This window comes from Atractosteus spatula, chromosome 1, assembly GCF_055471065.1.
Source record: "Atractosteus spatula isolate fAtrSpa1 chromosome 1, fAtrSpa1.hap1, whole genome shotgun sequence".
NCBI classification, from domain to species: domain Eukaryota; kingdom Metazoa; phylum Chordata; class Actinopteri; order Semionotiformes; family Lepisosteidae; genus Atractosteus; species Atractosteus spatula.
This window is the reverse complement of record NC_142706.1, coordinates 50284113-50301790: the sequence shown is the minus strand read 5'-3', so window position 1 is coordinate 50301790 and position 17678 is coordinate 50284113. Positions and strand designations below refer to the sequence as shown.

Below are 17678 nucleotides of genomic sequence, written 5' to 3'. Positions count from 1 at the left end.
TGCTTGGTGTTCACGATGAGGACGATGTAAAGGAACATCCGCAACAAATGTCATTGATGTCTTAAGTGTTCTGATATTTTTCTATTCGCGCCCTGTCAGTAGGAGTGTGCTTCCCACAGTTCAAGACGCAGGTGTCAGCACTGCACAGTTGGAGAATGCCCCTCAGCCAGCATGTTTGAGTGCTGCAGAACCAAAGAGCAGGAGGAGAGAGCCCACAGCTACAGCCGTGGGACGTCGGCGGAGTCCATTTCCCTCGGGAGTCGGGGGTTCTGACACGCCGGTTCACTGCTTGGGCTGGCTCTTCAGCGTCAGCGTGGCACTGGGCAGGGCCGTGGTCTTGTTGCTGTACTCGGGGTCCTGCGCAGTGCGAGAGAAGGTGACGATGGACACCATGTCCTCGCCGATGTCCACCTGTGAGCGCCAGCGCCGGCACACCAGTAGCTTTTTGAGCGCACGCTGAAAGTCGCGGTTGAGGAAGGCGTAGAGCATGGGGTTGATGGTGGAGTTGCAGTAGCCCAGCCAGGTGATGACCTTGAAGAGGCAGCTGATGGCCGGGCTCTCCCCGCCCCAGCCCCGGGCCGCCAGCCACACGTTGAGCACGAAGTAAGGCAGCCAGCACATGACGAAGACGGAGATGATGATGCTCATGGTGCGCGTGGCCTTGTTCTCCAGCTGCAGGTTGTTGGGCCGCCGGCTGTCGGGGTGGTAGTGCAGGTCCAGGGTCTGAGAGACGATGCGGGTGGCCTTGAGGCGAGAGGCGCGGTAGATGAAGAAGTACATGGTGCACATGATGAGGAAGGGGATGTAGAACGCCAGCGCCGAAGCCACGATGGCAAAGGTCCAGTTGGTGACAAAGACACAGTCGTGCCCCGAGTCATAGGCCAGGCCCGGGATTTCGTTCCAGCCTTGCATCACTGGAAGGAAGGAGATCAGAGACGAGTACACCCAGATCGTCACCGTCATCACAATACACCTGGACAAAGGGAAACAGAGAAATAGAGATGTTATAGACGTACTGTGCAAATTGCCATCTCTATTACAACTAGCAAACGCTCTGTATCGAAACCCTGCCAAAGCAAGGGAGAAACATGGGAGCCGAACTATATCTTAATTAGACAGGCTTGCCTGTGAGGCACAGTGGTCAGTCTAGGAAGGTGTCTGGGAAGATCAATACTGCCAACATGACAGCAGCACACAGCCTGAGGCAGAGACACTCTTGCTCTCTGTGTCTCTTGATACAAAAAGGTTTTGTTCAAGAAAAACATTTGCACACACTAAATACCAAAAGTATCAGTCTGTTGAGTGACAATTTTTATTTTAGGGTTAAGGGTGATGGTTGTAAGTAAGGCTACAAGCCAGTTAAGAGTTAGAGAAGGAGGTAAGGTTATATTACAGGTTTAGGTAGTAGCTTGACTCAAGGTTAAAACTTGGTGAGGCTTAAGATTAGGGTTGGTGTTGGAGAGTTGAGAGGTTTAAGGTTGGGGTTAGGATTTAGGACCAGTGCTAGGGTTGGGGCTAGACTTAGGGCAAAAGCTTGAATTAGTATTAACAACTAACAGTACGGCTGGAGCTAAGGCTGCAACAGAGGATGGGTTTGTCTTGGACTAAAGGGAGAGCATGGAGGACATGAAGCAGTAGGGTAAGGGCTACATAAATGTGTAAGGCTGTGGTAAATTCTAAGGCTGATGTTAAAATTGGAGCTGCTGTCTCAGCTGGGTTGGAGATGCAGCTAGTTCTGTTATTAAGTCAGGGTTAAGTTTTACATCTAGGATAACATGTGGGGTTGGACTCAGGGTTTGAGCCAGGTTCAGAATTAGGGCGAGATTCCCTTTTGGAACTAGAGTTAAAGGTGAAGTTAGGGTTAGGGTTGCAACTAGCTGTAGTTTAATTAAAGGTTGAAGTTAAACTCTCCACACCACTGGACTGGTACTGCAGGGAGACAGAGAGGGGTCAGGGGTCACTCTCCACACCACTGGACTGATACTGCAGGGAGACAGAGAGGGGATATAGTTCAGATTGGGGTGAAATAGATAATTACAAAATGTTGCATAACTGTCCTCCCATATAAAGTCTCCTGACTGAAGTGTTTCACTGTAGTAATACAAGCCAGGTGTAAACCTAGGTTTAAAAAGGCTTTAGCATGATTTAAATCAACACTCAAACGACAAATAGGGTTTCTCTTGTTCATAGTTTACAGGTTAAATAACATTAAAATAAGGCCACAGCAGATCAGTATGGAAAAATATCATTCTTAGTACTCCACAGAGTTAAATTCTTTGCTTATGGATATTTATGATCATCAAATAAGGTGAGGCGCTAACAATAGTATGGTACTATATTTATGCTATGAATTATGTTTGCATCCTGTACTGTAAAAAAGTAAGGTTTATGCTTTCTCAACAATACCCAGATCATGTGACATTTTCTTTCAGAATCAGAACAGCTTTGGAAAGCTGCTTTCTGAGCAAAGTGGAAGTGTATGAACAGCATGTTTCAAGCCCCGTGTTTACACTGTGGAGAGCTTGCTGACCTGCGCCGGGACATCCTCCGAGGGTAGTGGTAGGGAGTGACCACCGAGCAATAGCGGTCCAAGCTGATGAAGCACAGCGTGACGATGGAGGCAGTGCAGAACAGCACGTCGAAGGATATCCACATCTTACAGAAATGCTCCCCAAACAGCCACACCCCTGTCACCTCATAGATGATACTGCAGGGAGACAGAGAGGGGTCAGGGGTTACTCTCCACTCCTCTAAGTCACCAGAAGGTAGTAGACCTCTGAAGGGATCCAAATGCAGACAGCACCCCCTGGTCACCAGAAGGGAGCAGATCCCAGACCACAACCCCTGGTCACCAGAAGGGAGCCGATCCCAGACCACAACCCCTGGTCACCAGAAGGGAGCAGATTCCAGACCACACTCTCCTGTCACCACAAGGGAGCAGATCCCAGACCACACTCTCCTGTCACCACAAGGGAGCAGATCCCAGACCACAACGCCTGGTCACCAGAAGGGAGCAGATCCCAGACCACACTCTCCTGTCACCACAAGGGAGCAGATCCCAGACCACAACCCCTGGTCACCAGAAGGGAGCAGATCCCAGACCACAACCCCTGGTCACCAGAAGGGAGCAGATCCCAGACCACAACCCCTAGTCACCAGAAGGGAGCAGATCCCAGACCATACTCTCCTGTCACTAGAAGGGAGCAGATCCCAGACCACAACCCCTGCTCACCAGAAGGGAGCAGATCCTAGACCATACTCTCCGTTCACCAGAAGGGAGCAGATTCCAGACCACACACCCCCTGGTCATCTGAAAGGAGCAGATCCCAAATCCACCCCCCAGTCACCTGAAGAGAGCAAATCCCAGACCACACCCCCTGGTCACCTGAAGGAAACAGATCCCAGACTACAGCCCCCTCCTCAGCCCCAGCTCACCTGAAGGGCATGACGAGGCAGGCCACCAGCAGGTCAGCCATGGCCAGGGACATGATGAACATGTAGGTGACGGTGCGCAGCCGGCGCTCCACCGCCGGGCAGATGAACACCACCGTGTTCCCCAGGAAGGTCACTAGGTCAATCAGCGTGAGCAGAACGCCCACGGCCACCTGCGGGGGGGCGATATCCAGCTCTGCCAGTGAGGACGCCATGGACAGGTTGGCCAGCCAGGAGGAATTCCTGTTCAGGAACATGGTGCCCTGCAGGTATACAGGTGCTGTGAGAGTCTGGACTGTGATACACTGATCTCTTCCTTCACCAAGTCACTGAAATCTCACCTGTTCTGCTTTAGTCTTTCTTGTAATGGACGACTTTGTATCTGTTCAGGGCCCTCGAGATGTCCGAAAATGGGTGACACTATAAAATAAAATACTGATTAATTATTAATGAACTGCATTTGCAGACTTTATATATTAAGGCAACACCAGCAACCAGAAATATAAAGTCGTTAGTTCATCATGAGTCAATTTATACAGTATTGAAATGTGTGTGAAACTCAGAAGTCATGAAATCTGTCATTTTTTGGCTGAATCGGAACCATAGGTACAGCAAAACCCAACAACTACTGCAACCTATATATGTTAAATGTCTCAAAGGACAGAAGATTTAAAAACTCAGCATCCGAGAAGGCAGTGCTTTCAAAATCTATACGGGCAATGTCCTTAGCAACAACAGCTCACTGGGCCAAAGATCTTCCTGGTATATGTCAGTAAGGAGACAAAATAGCACTGTGGATGGGTTTGCCCCCAGCAATGCTGGTCCCCATTCATACTAGCTGGAGAAACGGAGGTTAAGTACCTCACTCAAGGTTCAACAGCAGTGTCTGCAACAGGGACTCAAGCCTACAACCCACCAATCATGAGTCCAGAGACTTGTCCACCACATTACACTGCCCTTGTGACATTTGTACAAAACTGAGAGACTCCCTACAAAATACTCTCTTCTATGTACTTCCAGAATGGGAACGAATGACTGAAACGAATATGCAAATGTTAGTAGGAGCCTCACCAATGATAGATGCAACCCTTCCAAAGCTAATTTGTGCCTCTTCAGAAGCTAAACAGAACAGCTGATTACTAGAATGATGCCAATTTAAATGAAGAAAAATGGAGCTGCGTGAGTTCTGCATTATGAGAGGAAGCATAGAGCTGGATGTGGGATTTCATTGCTTGCTTGTGCCTCTCTATGTAACAGTGTAATTCTTTGTCAGATAGCAAACGAGAAAGAGAAAGAGCTCACTGAGAAAGAGCCCACACTGATATATAGTCAAGCTGGTCGAAAAAATCACTCTTTCTAGATAAAATGTACATATGCAAATCTATCTAACTACTTCTTCCAATTCAGGGTCACAGGGAAGCTGGAGCCTGTGTCAGCTAGCATAGGACACAAGGCAGGGTATGAGTACAATGTAGACAGGACACCAGTATACTGCAGGGCAAACACACAGACACACCTAAGGCCAATTTTCCCTACCAGCCAGTTTACCTACAAGTATGGTTTTGGACAGTTGAAATAAAACAGGAGCACCTAGAGGAAATGCACAGGAACATTGGAAGAACATAACTCTTTGTAGATAGCACCCCCAGTCCAGAATTGAACCCAGTGCCCCAGTGCTGCAAGGCAGCAATGCTAACCACTATACCACTGTTTTTTTTAAAAAGTGCACATACTTTAAAAACATTCACACTATACAGGCTACAAGCATGTCACACAGGTCTGGAAGTCAAAGAAACTCGGAGGGCTTGATTTTTGGATGTCTGTGTGACTTCAAAGATTTGACTTTTTGAAGCCTAAATAACTCTTAGCCAGGGAGCCGAGCCGAGCAAGCCTAGCCATTCGTTCAGAGAAGAGCTAGGCTTTGGATTTAGTTTGGCATTTTGGATTGCAGTGGCCAGGGTTTGGTTTCCTCTCTGTGTAAATAAAGCACACTAGGTTTGAACCTTGTAGCTGTGTGGTGGTGTCTGTTGGGTGAGACCTGCTTATTTTAAGACTCCAGAGGTACAAGTACAAAATAGGCATGATGGAATAGTGTTATAAACAAATCACTTTCGGATATCCTGGGATAAAAAGCAAGAAACCTTCAATACCTGGTCCACTTTTAATCTCTGAAATGAAGAACACAAGACAAAACACCAAGAAACTAATTCTAAGTACAGCACGTTTTGGAAGTGTCCATCAAATTTGTTTCACAATGCCACAGTGGTCACACAGCTTGCTGTTCTCACAGCATCCTCAGTGTCTGTACTTGTACACTGACAGCACTGACGTTAGGCTGCTGTCTCAGGTGTTGAAAGCCTTTCACCACATGGTGACTAGTGAGTACTGATCAAGTGTTCAGGTCATTTGCAGTGCAGACACAACTCAATTGAATTTGCAAAATGATGAGACGTCCAGATGTATTTTTCTCTTGAGGGGGTAACCAAGTACCAGGCATTTTTATCAACTTCAGTATACAGTAAGTCCTTGAAGCTGTTTAATTATGCCCCTGAAACTGTATTAACCACACAATTAAAGACTTGGATGCAGGGGAAATCCTGACCTGCAATGGACTGGAAAAGTAGTGTTTGACTACACCTCCAAATATCACCCTGCAACTCGCAACTGGCAGCCCACTGAAGCTCAGCAGGTGTGAGCCTGGTCAGTACCTGGATGGGAGACCTCCTGGGAAAAACTAAGGTTGCTGCTGGAAGAGGTGTTAGTGGGGCCAGCAGGGGGCGCTCACCCTGTGGTCTATGCGGGTCCTAATGCCCCAGTATAGTGATGGGGACACTATACTGTAAACAGGCGCCGTCATTTGGATGAGACGTAAAACCAAGGTCCTGACTCTCTGTGGTCATTAAAAATCCCAGGGTGTTTCTCGAAAAGAGTAGGGGTGTAACCCCGGCATCCTGGCCAAATTTCCCATTGGCCCTTACCAATCACGGCCTCCTAATAATCTCCCTCTATGAATTGGCTTCATTACTCTGCTTTCCTCCCCACTGATAGCTGATGTGTGGTGAGTGTTCTGGTGCACTATGGCTGCCGTCGCATCATCCAGGTGGATGCTGCACATTGGTGGTGGTGGAGGGGAGTTCCCATTACCTGTAAAGCGCTTTGAGTGGATTGTCCAGAAAAGTGCTATATAAGTGTAAGCAATTATTATTAATACAATATCTACAGTAAAAGTACCAAAATGTGCTTCACTGTCTCAAAGAACCGAAAAGGCCTCCAGTCTCTTTAACCTGCAGGAATAGAGATCCATATTATTTGTCTGTGGTGTGGAATGTGTCATCTTGGTCCAGCTGTTTGAATTCTCTTCACCTGGAGAACAGACTGATTAACAACAGTGAAAGGGTTCTGTGTCATCTTGCATTGCATCTTTAAAATACTGATCAGCTCTGACTCGTCTTGGCCACAATCAAGGTTTCTAAGGAGCAGGACCATGAGAAATGGCTGCCTTCCTCCTTATTTGGAGTCGTGCTGCATGAATGAAGCTTCCCACTTGTGCAGGAGATACATCGTTACTGGCAATTTTCATGCTATTGTTTGAATTGTTTCAGTGCTTGGCAAGCAGACTGATAGGATGTACTGAATATTTGCTTCAGCTCCAAAACCTCTCTCATGGTCTTCCCAGAATTGAAGCTGGCTTGCATTGCTTACTAAACCCCAGCTGTTTCTTTAGACTGTGCCTGATACAGCTATTTTCTTCATCGATTTTGATCTTTGCTTATCCCACTGTAAAGACTTGATCGTCTGTTGCCACAAAGCACAGACTTACAGTAATGAAAGTGATAATGTATGATAGTAATACCCTTAAATTCAGACTTTTGCAATAGGGGTGCAAATGTGTAAATAAAGATGCCAGCATGCAAACAATGCTTCCTGTGTCTCACACCACAAAAATCCTCTGCCTCCAGCCCTACACCTCTTGGCTGCCAGGACAGCCTTCTCAACAGGCGCATTCTCAAGAAAATGCAGAATGGACACACATGTTGAGGACTGCAAGAAACTGCATTTCAGAGACAAAATTATGTATTTTCAACGTTCATAAATCAGAATGAGGGGCCCTGGTATTCTGTTTTGGCGAGCTCTGGCACAAATGAATGACTGTGGGCTGTCCACTGGTGGCGTGTTGTGCTGAGTGGGTATCAGAGCCAGCAGCTGTTGTTTCTAAGTGGAGCCACTCTTCAGAGAACAGAGCTAGGGATTGTATTATGCTGAAAGCTCAATTCAACAGACCACTTGAACTTTTAGATTAATCAGTTCTAATTTGCAGGCAAGTTACAGGTTATGCGTTCTGAACAAATCAAACAAGCTCGCCTGGCATTTACCGTCAATAGATTCCCTACTGACTGCAGTATTTGCAGACTGCAAAATCTGCAATATTGTATGAGGCAGAAGGAAGGCGAGGTGGAGATTAAGCAAACTGTTGAAGCATGACTAACAGAGCCCAACTTGCTCAGAGGGGCAGAGTGAGCCAGTACTCTCCAAATCCTTATGTCCTCCCAGTTTCTTTCCCTCTTGTATTCCTTTCCTGTGGATTGCAGGCAGAGAGCCGTGAGGAGATGGCAGGTCATCTTCAACGCCTTTAAGTGCATTTGACTTCATCTCTGGAGTCCAGGTACAGTAAGTGAGGAGCTTCCCGCTTCTGTCAGCACATCTTCATTCTTGGTAGTTACTTCTAGTTATATAAAGTACCTTGCGACTCCTAAAACCTAGAACACCTTATATCATTTATTATTTCATTATTTTCTTTCAACCAAATAATTAAATTTCGTAGTAAGAAAAGGTACTAATGTACATGAAACTGAAACCCACAAATTAGTAAAGGAACACGTAAAGGTTTATGCCATGCTGAAAAGAGAAGAAAAGAAACAACTGTGGAGCTTTGGCTGTGGAGCCTTCTCTGGGCATGTGACATACCTAAAGAAGGCTCCACCTGTAATCTTTTCAGCGTGGAATAAGCCTTTACTTGTTCCTTTGCAGCCTACGCAAGCTGACGCAGCTACCTACTGTACTTAAATCACCAAGAATAAGCATACATTTACAGCAATCATATTAGGCATAGCTGCATGAAGTTTGCATGTTCTTCCTGTGTTTGGGTGGGTTATCTCCAGGTGCCCCGGTTTCCTCCCACAGGCCACAGGCCATGTGCTAACATGCTGGGAAAACTGGCCCTGGTGTGAGCGTGTGCGTCTCTGTGCGTCTGTGTGTCTGCCCTGCGATGGACTGGCGTCGCATCCAGGATGTAATCTACTGTATCTTGCGCTCATTGATTGCTGGGATAGGCCCCACAACCCTGAATTGCACGGAGCACTTGGGAAATGGATGACTGGATATTTAGAATAAGATCTGAAATTCACTGGGATGTAAAATATCACTGAATCTTTAGAAATCGTCAGCTGCTAAATGTTCTAATTCTGGTGAAATCAATCAGAATGTCCCCATCTGAATACTGCTATATCCTCAGTCCAGACAGTTTCTGATGTCAAGGCATGCACCATGTTGAATTCCTCAAATATGTTAAACAGACTTCTGAATCCGGCCATTTTCTGCTGGCTATTAAGCTGAGTGACAGGCGATGTGAGGGAAACTGTCATTAGGGCACTAGTGTATTAAAACGCCACTGATCCAGAGCAGTGTAGTTAAACAGGACACAGCCTGTCAGCCCATTGTGTCACAGTCAGGACAGCGAGGAGCTGTGGCAAAGCAATTTCGGAGGTTTAGCCACCAGGGCAGCTGCAAACTGTGCAATTAAGAGGATGTGCAGCGCATAACTTTGTATTCTTAGATTCCCATGAATTTCCAAGTTACCCATGAGAAACCACCTTAAAAAACAGACATGCTCATGGTTGAAAAGACAAATGGTTCATGGTATTCTTTATATATTTTCTTTATACATTATGCAAACCATCTCAGTCTCTCCTATAGCACTGACATTAAATGTCTCTATAGCATAATATAGTATAACACTCCTATACAGTAGCTCTAGCCTCAAATCTCTATAATATCTCTATATCTAATATCCTATAGACTCAACATAATGAAATCCGGCTCTTTTATAGCACTGATATGATGAAATCAGTAGATTTACTTTATTGTTATTTTGTTAGGTCTTGTGGATTTGTTGGAACGCTTCATAAGTGTTTACGTCTTATAATGACAGGGTATGTCAATGATGCAGTTTAATAGACTAATCATTTCTAATTAATGGGTATGTTTCCTACAAATTATTATTAATTATTATATAATTTGACTGGTTTGAGGTTACACTATTTCCTACAATATGAATATTTATTGGCACCAGCGAGGTATCTGCTATTATTGACAGATAGATCTCCTTATACGATTATGGCAAGAGCAGCCCCCCAGTGTGAAGAAACGTATCAGAAAACATTACAATATCCTCCAGTCTATAGGCAAGACTGCTCGCAGACCTGCGAACAGCCCCTCGTCGTCTCTCGCTCTCTGGTCCCTGAAGAATCTAGTCGCGCTCACCGCGACAGCCGCGGGGCCGTGCAGAGCCCCACTTCCACGCACTACCGTGGTGCAGTAACCACTCACCAGTGATTACCTGAGCAAAACCAAAATGATAATTAAATACTTTACAGAAGTGTGTAACGTACTCCATAACATACAGTACAGCCTTTCAAGCAGAGTTTAGCAAACAAAACATCGGTAGTAATCCATACTGTCCTTTAAATACTGAGCTCATGCGGCGTTTGAAATTGAACATTCTCCGTTTGCAGCCTATTTCCCCAGTTTTACTGTATACACCTAATAAGCCAATGCAATAATTAAACTGAATGAATTTACAAATACACAATCACAAGTTATAACTGACACATTTAGGAACTGAACACTCACCTCCACCCGCAACCTGTCCAGACACCAGCTATCCAGTCCACGTGCGAGATGTCAACAACACCTCGATAATTGCCAGAGAGTCGAAGCCAATTAACATGAACAAATTACTTTCTAATCCGACCTGGTGAAAGCACACAGAAACATATTTAAATAATTATATCTATAGTCAAATTTTAGTTTGATGACATAAGAACATATGAAATATATCAATACAGGAACTAAATAGAGACCAAACAAGTAGTGGAAACACGGTCAAACAACAGTATTACCTATAACGAAACACGCTGAAGTACTTGCTCTGTTCCCCCCAAAAAGGTTTTCAGCCCAATAAATCCATCCGCCGCACCAAGGCTACACTCAGTTAAGGCATCCTCCACAGTCCAGTCGACTCACAAAGCATCTTCACAATGTACCCGTCTGTCTCTGCCTCTCTCATCGCCACTTCTCCGCGTCAGGTTGCAGGACTGCGCTTGACTGATTGCAGCGATAGTCCCGGCTCGGTGCATCACTCTTTGTCCGCTGTGCTGGTCTTTGCTCTTTCCGCAAGAGGGAGCTCTGCGCACACGGTAGAAAAGCTCCCTCCCTACGTTCCTAAAGTATAGGTATTCCAGTAGAAGACCTGAATAATAATAATAACAACAATTAATCATAAGCTCTATAATATAAAATTTTAAACTGCCAGGATATATTACTACATTTAATCACTTTCAATGTAATGCACATACTGTAGACTAAGAAACAGGCATCCCAGGTGTATTAGTACACTGTTATAACACTTTTCTCTTTACTGAGCTCTGAGACATACAGTACATACGGCACTAGCAGGAGACAGCTGTTAGCTGGATGAACCAAGGGCAGTCACACTGCTAGGCTGGGGAAGGTGAAACAGCTGCAGATGGCTGGGGCTGGCTGGGGCAGGCAGGGGGGGTGAGCTGGCTGGTACAGGTTGGGATGGCTGAGGCAGGTTGAATAAGTACAAATGGCTGGGGCAGGTGGAACAGGGGCAGATGGCCTGGGGGGTGCTGGCTGGGGCAGGGGGAGATGGATGGGGCAGGTGGAACAGGGGCAGATGACCCGGGGGGGGATGGATGGGGCAGGTGGAACAGGTAGGGATGGCCTGGGGGGGAGCTAGCGGGGGCAGGAGGGGCTGGCAGGGGGCACCTCATGCCTGTTCTGGAAATTGAGCTCGTGTTGAAGAGGGGCTCCCTGCCTGGGCAATTGTCTTGATTCCTTTTCCATTCAGCCCCCCGCAGCCCTGCCCCAGTGACGTCAGCTCTAGAGAGAGAGAAAACAGCCACTTGCATATTTACACATTGTGAGTAATCAGTCACCTAAAAGCACGGCCACATTTTTAAAAGGATCTGTAATGATGTCTTTGTGTTATTTGCTACACATCTGTAAAAGCCCTGTGATAAAACATTACCATAAATACTAGCTGTCAGGTTTTGTATACCTGATTCTCATAAAAAACACCCTGGCCAGTAATACCAACCCCTGAGTAAATTATAGCAAATTAAATCTAATTACAAACCTTTTGTTCATTTTGACACAAGTCGAATGTTTCTGCAGGTTTTGAACATTTTATTACCATTGAAACAGACTTGTAACCTTGTATATATGCAAGCTGTTAATGGAATGGATAATTGTATTTTTACATTTAAGACAAATACTGTACATTTAAAAAATATATATTATTTGAATTTAGATGTATGTGTAATTGTTTCTAGTATGCTGTTGATAAATGAAATGCATTTTACTTCCTTGTGAAGTTTTTTAAATTAAAGCAACAGTAATGGAAATGTGATCATACATTGTAAGTATATTTAATAATTATTTGTGATTATGCTGCAACACCTCTGATTTTATTTACATTTTGCATATAACGAAACAAGCACCTTTACATTCTGTTCACAAGGTTCTGTAAACTTACTCAAAGACTGAAGAAAACTATAAGAGAAGAATTCCTTCATATTTAATTTAAACTTACAATCAGGTCAAATCATCAAACTTTAAAACTTTATAGAACTTCAACACATTGGAAACAAAACTATGAACTGTTTGATTCTAATTTATCTTAAATATAAATGAAGTGTTTTTGCAGCACTTTCATTATATTTTTCTTTTTTCTAAATGTTCAAGAGGGCAGATCACAAATTGTTCCTTTAAAAATGGGAATACATTACCCATTCCTTGATTTTCCATAATGTAGGGCTTTCTTGTAAGAGTTAGTAGGGAAGATATGTAAATATCCAAAAGATGTTCAGAGTGAGCTATTGTTTATTGTTTTTGTCTAGTTGTTTACAATGCTCTAGGCAGAGAAATTGATAGTCACCTGACGTGCAGACATCACAGTGTACCCTTGACTTGCTCTTGCCCTAACCCTTACCCCAACCCCAACTGGAAAATTAACCATTCATGTGGAATTTGATCAAAAGCCTTCTGAAAATCAAAATATCCTTTCTGAATATCATAAACCTTTTATTTGGACTAAACCTGACAGTCTGAGAATATACTTCAAAACACACTGTATTATGTTCACTCCTCCCCAGTGGTTCTCTCACCTCAGCCTGCCTCTTGATCGAAAAGATGAGGTCAACATGAACAGTTCTTCCGCTCTGATAAACTGCTTAAGAAAGCCGCCACTCACCAAGTCTACCATTTTAGCATTTTAATTCAACTGTCAAATGATGGTGGTTACCTATAAAGTCTGCTGGACCAGGGGTCTCCAGCCTTCAGGACAAGGACTGGAGACCCCTTGTCTTGAACATGCAATCCACATACATTCACATAAGAAATCAAATTGTTTTTAGAAATGATGTCATTTTGAAATGTGTTCAGAACAAGAAAACAAATTGTTCAACAACAAATTTCAACTTCAAAAAGTAAAACTTATAAAGGACAATCTCTAAATATAGTAATTATCCCGACATTTTACACAAATCTCACTGCATTCACAGAATAACTCATGTCTTCTTAATGCACCACAAGAGGCTCCACGCAGGAAATGGGGTGTACAGTATCTCTTTAATTCACTTTTCAGCAAGATGAACATTTACTTACTAGTTAATGGCTCACACGCCAACACTGTTCCTCAGCTCTGAATTCTGTGGAAAGAGTCAGTAATACAGTACATGAACTATATTCTCAAACTGTTCAGGTTGAGTCCAAATAAAAAAGGATATTTTGATTTTCAAAAGGCTTTCGATAAAATTCCACATGGATGATTAATTTTCAAATTGGGGTTGAGGCAGTGCGGTGACTCTGTGGCTAAGGATCTGCGCCTGTGGTCGGAAGGTTCCGGCTTGTATCTTGTGGCCAGCAGGGGAATCCTACTCTGTTGGGCCCCTGTGCAAGGTCCTTAACTCCAACTGCTCCAGGGGTGCTGTATAAATGGCTGACCCTGTGCTCTGACCCCAGGCTTCTCTCCCTGTCTGTGTGTCTCATGGAGAGCAAGTTGGGGTATGCTAAAAGACAAATTCCTAATACAAGAAATTGTATATGGCCAATAAAGTGATCTTATCTTACATTTGGCCAGTGTAGATCTGGAAAAAAAATGCAGATTTTTAAATATATTTAGTACTAATTAACTCATTTTGAAACCATAATGTATTCACTGTCTTCAAAGTGGCTTTAAGAGAACTTAAATTAATTTGTAGTTTCTGAATCTTTCATGTACAGAACGATTTAAGAGAGGAGAAGCTTTGTTCTGTATGCTGAAAGTATACTGTGTTCATTTATTATTGTACTTTGCTTTTAGGTGGCAAAAAGACATGGCTAAGTTACAATTAACCAAAACAAAGCTCATCAAGTGAGCTGTGTCACTAATTGAGGTGTAATTGCTCATTATATTGTATATATATATATCAATCATTTTCATTCTGAATGCAGTGGAGCCAAATATCTGCTTGTGACACCTTTCACCTTTACTCATATTACACTCCTAATTGGCACGTATTAACATTGAAAACTACCAGCAGGATATCAGCCTCACGAGGATACTGCACGACTGCTGGCTTTGTGCCACACAGAAACACAAACAGGTCCCGAAGCTCTATTATCCTATTATAAGAACAGATTAACTGGAAATAAGCTCCGTGTTCCGGTTCATAAATGGGCCTTTTTTTGACACGTAAGAAAGAAACAATTCTTTAGAAAATCACTTTTTATGATAATAATGAGTGGGACTGGAAAAAGAGAAAATTGTCAGAGACTAAATGAATTCAAGATCTGGAGAACAAGAGGCTTGATTAGGACTAATGGCTCTATATAATGCTTCTCCCCCAAGACTTTTGCATCTAAAGACTTGATCTGGCTCGCTGTGACAGTGTATCTTGAGGAATTGCTGAAAGCCAGGCTGTCTATTCTTCCAGGTTCCTCCTCCTTGACATTGTGAGATCAAGAGGTAAAGAAGTTGACAGGGGAGTAATTTCATTAGAATCTTAGACGAGATCTTATTAAAGGAACAGGCAGCTGTTCAGAAACAGAATCAGAACTGAACTCACCAGAACTGCCCCCCATGGGTGGAGTTGCTTGGCTTAACCTGAGCGGTGAGTTTTGGCAAGTTGGAGGTGCAGGTCCTGAGAAAACCCTTTCCTCTGAGTGCACAGAAAGTCCCCAGCAAAACAGCAGAGAAACCCATAGTTAATTCACTCATTATAATTAAGACTACCTGCTCTGAGTTGTGAAAAACTCATGTTTATTTCATTTTTAATCCCTGTAGTTATTTATGAAGCCATATACAGTACAGTACATTGTGGGTCATATGCAGTGGGCTGAAGCAATTAATTTTTCCAGCACTAATTCAATCCCTTTTTATGGTAGGCCCTATACCAGGCATTCTTTTCCAGTTTGCTGAAATGGGAGAATGGTGTAAATGGAGTAAGATTCCTTCACTCTGGGGGCTGTATTAGGAGTGCACCCAAGTTCAGCTCTAGTTTTCTTTCAGCAGCTTTAACCTTCAAACCTTGCTTACTGCACTTTGTGCAGAAGCAGTGCCAGGGAACCTTTGGTGAAGAAGTAATTTATTAGGGTATAATAGCTGTTTGCAGAAACCTTTTCATAACACATACAGTGAAACTATTTCCTAAAATTCTTCTTTCTGTATAGCTGAACATTGCTTTAGAAGAAACTCAAAACAAAAGTGATATGCAAAGTATGGCTGGATAGCAATATTGGAACACCGCACACACTGACGTGCTCTTTAGCTGTTTAGACCTCCCGGTAAGTTAATTCTTGATCACTATTCTCAAATCATACATAGCGATAACACCTCCAATTAGTCACCCTGCCCAGCACCAATCACACACTATATCTGAGCTTACCATAAAAGGTACATTACTTCAGGTATTGTAGTTCACTGCAAGTATCCCAAACAGATATAATTAACAAAAGCATAATTATCCAACTGGATATTATGTACTAAAGAAAGAAGAAGGAAAAATCCATAAAGATACATCACTCATAATTACAATTCCTTAGGTTTTTAAGTTTGCAGGGTATAAATCCAAACAACATGTATTCTTTTCCACAATATGTAAGGTTTGCCTCTCTGAGACTGAACAGCAGTGTTTCCAGATGCTTTAAATCTCAGTGAGGTCAGACAGATCATTGAAATCTGCAGTAGCTACAGTAGGTAATTTCTGCCATTTTTACCAGTAAGGCTCTTCTCTTTGCTAATCCTTTGCTTCATCTGGAGAGACGGTTTACCTGTATTTGCCATTCTACAAGGACATAGAATCATGTAATGGATGAAAAGAAAATTTAGCTCTAATCATTGAACCAATCATTCAATCATTATATTTATGGTTCTCATCAGCTGTGGTGCAGATCTGGCTACCCAGAGAGCACAGACTTATGCTCCCATTGCCAGGAGGAACGAGCAGAGATGATTGAAAACAAGTTTGAAGGTAAAAGTTGTAACACTTTGTTAGGGCACAGTCCATGAATAAGCTGAATGCGAGGAAGAGAGTCATATTATGGAATTTATAGTTTTTGGAAAACTATGACAGGAATGATTCTCAAATGTCAATTGATACAATATAGATACATAATATTCCAATAATCGTTCTGAAGTTCAACATAACTCCACTGATATGTCAATACCATCTAAAAAACTGAGTGGGTTTATATAAAACAGCATACTTAGGTGCAAAAGGTGATTCCATTGCTATTCCATTATTCTGCAATGAAAGTGTCAATCATAAATTCAGCAATTGACCAGAAGAACAAAAGAAACCAAATTTCAAACGAATCTCCAAAAGCGAGTCTGCTTTTCCAACAGGAGGTGTGCCAGGAGGAGGTCCAGTGGTCCAGGCAGGAGAGCACCGGGGCCTGAACGAGGACTGTGTGGCCGTGTTGGTGAGGAAGTAGCAGAGCCTGTGGAATGGTGGCAGAGGAGCAGGGAGAGAAGGTGGTGGAGTGAAGAGGGAGAGGCTGACAGAAGGGAAGAAAAGGAGTTAGTTTGTAAACACTGTGAGACTGATTATGTGCAGACTAATTGGAGGTGTTAACCCTTTGCATGTTCTACAACATGGGACAGTGGCTATCTAGAAACAGTTTATTGGTGGTTATAGCTATTTTTTGTGAATATGATGCTATTTTTGGTCAGCTATTTTTGGCTCTTGTATCTTTAAAATAAATTGCAAATGTTTCACAGTTCATCATGTTCGAGTTTCCTCTCACTTCCTGGGTGAGGGAATTACGTGAATGACCATGTAGCTCAGACACTGTCTCACTCTAATGGCTAGCAACAGAATCTGCTACTGTGACAGAGGACAGCTGATATCAGAGCAGCCACACTCCCTGAGGCCTATCTGTCCACATGGGAAATTGCACAGCAAACGCTTATTCCAGTGTAGTAATCCATGGAAAATTAACGGCAATAGAGTTTTCAAGCTCTAGTTTTTCAAGTCACACATTCTTATCACAGTATCAGGACTGTTGAGTCCAATTTCAGTAATAGCTCAAGATGGTTAAGAAAAATATTTGACGCAGAAATCTGATTTCATTGAGCAAACTTTAAACAGTAACTGAGTAATATTTTAATTAATGTGTATACGAAAAACAATGCCGATTATTCCACACTTAGGTGTTTTTGAAAGTAAAACACTGAAAGCAGAACAGCTCAAGTACTGCTTAATAAACTCGCTTTAATGTGATGGGTTTGCTATAGAAAATGTCTTCTTTAGTTTAACCTTCTCTGTCACAGACAAAATGCACAACTGGCAGGCAAGAAACAAAATCTTTTGAGAGGATTTTTCTATTGCAGCACCCCAGCATTGCCTCAAGAGGCTTTCCCAATTAACATTCTGCAGCAGGAGGGAGGTCAGAGGCTTTCA

The 17678-nt window shown here is 43.3% G+C and overlaps 1 pseudogene; it reads right to left on the bottom strand.

Moving 5' to 3' along the window:
- Positions 1-282: 282 nt before the first annotated feature.
- Positions 283-3689, bottom strand: LOC148841217 (histamine H2 receptor pseudogene; annotated as a pseudogene).
- Positions 3690-17678: the final 13989 nt, after the last annotated feature.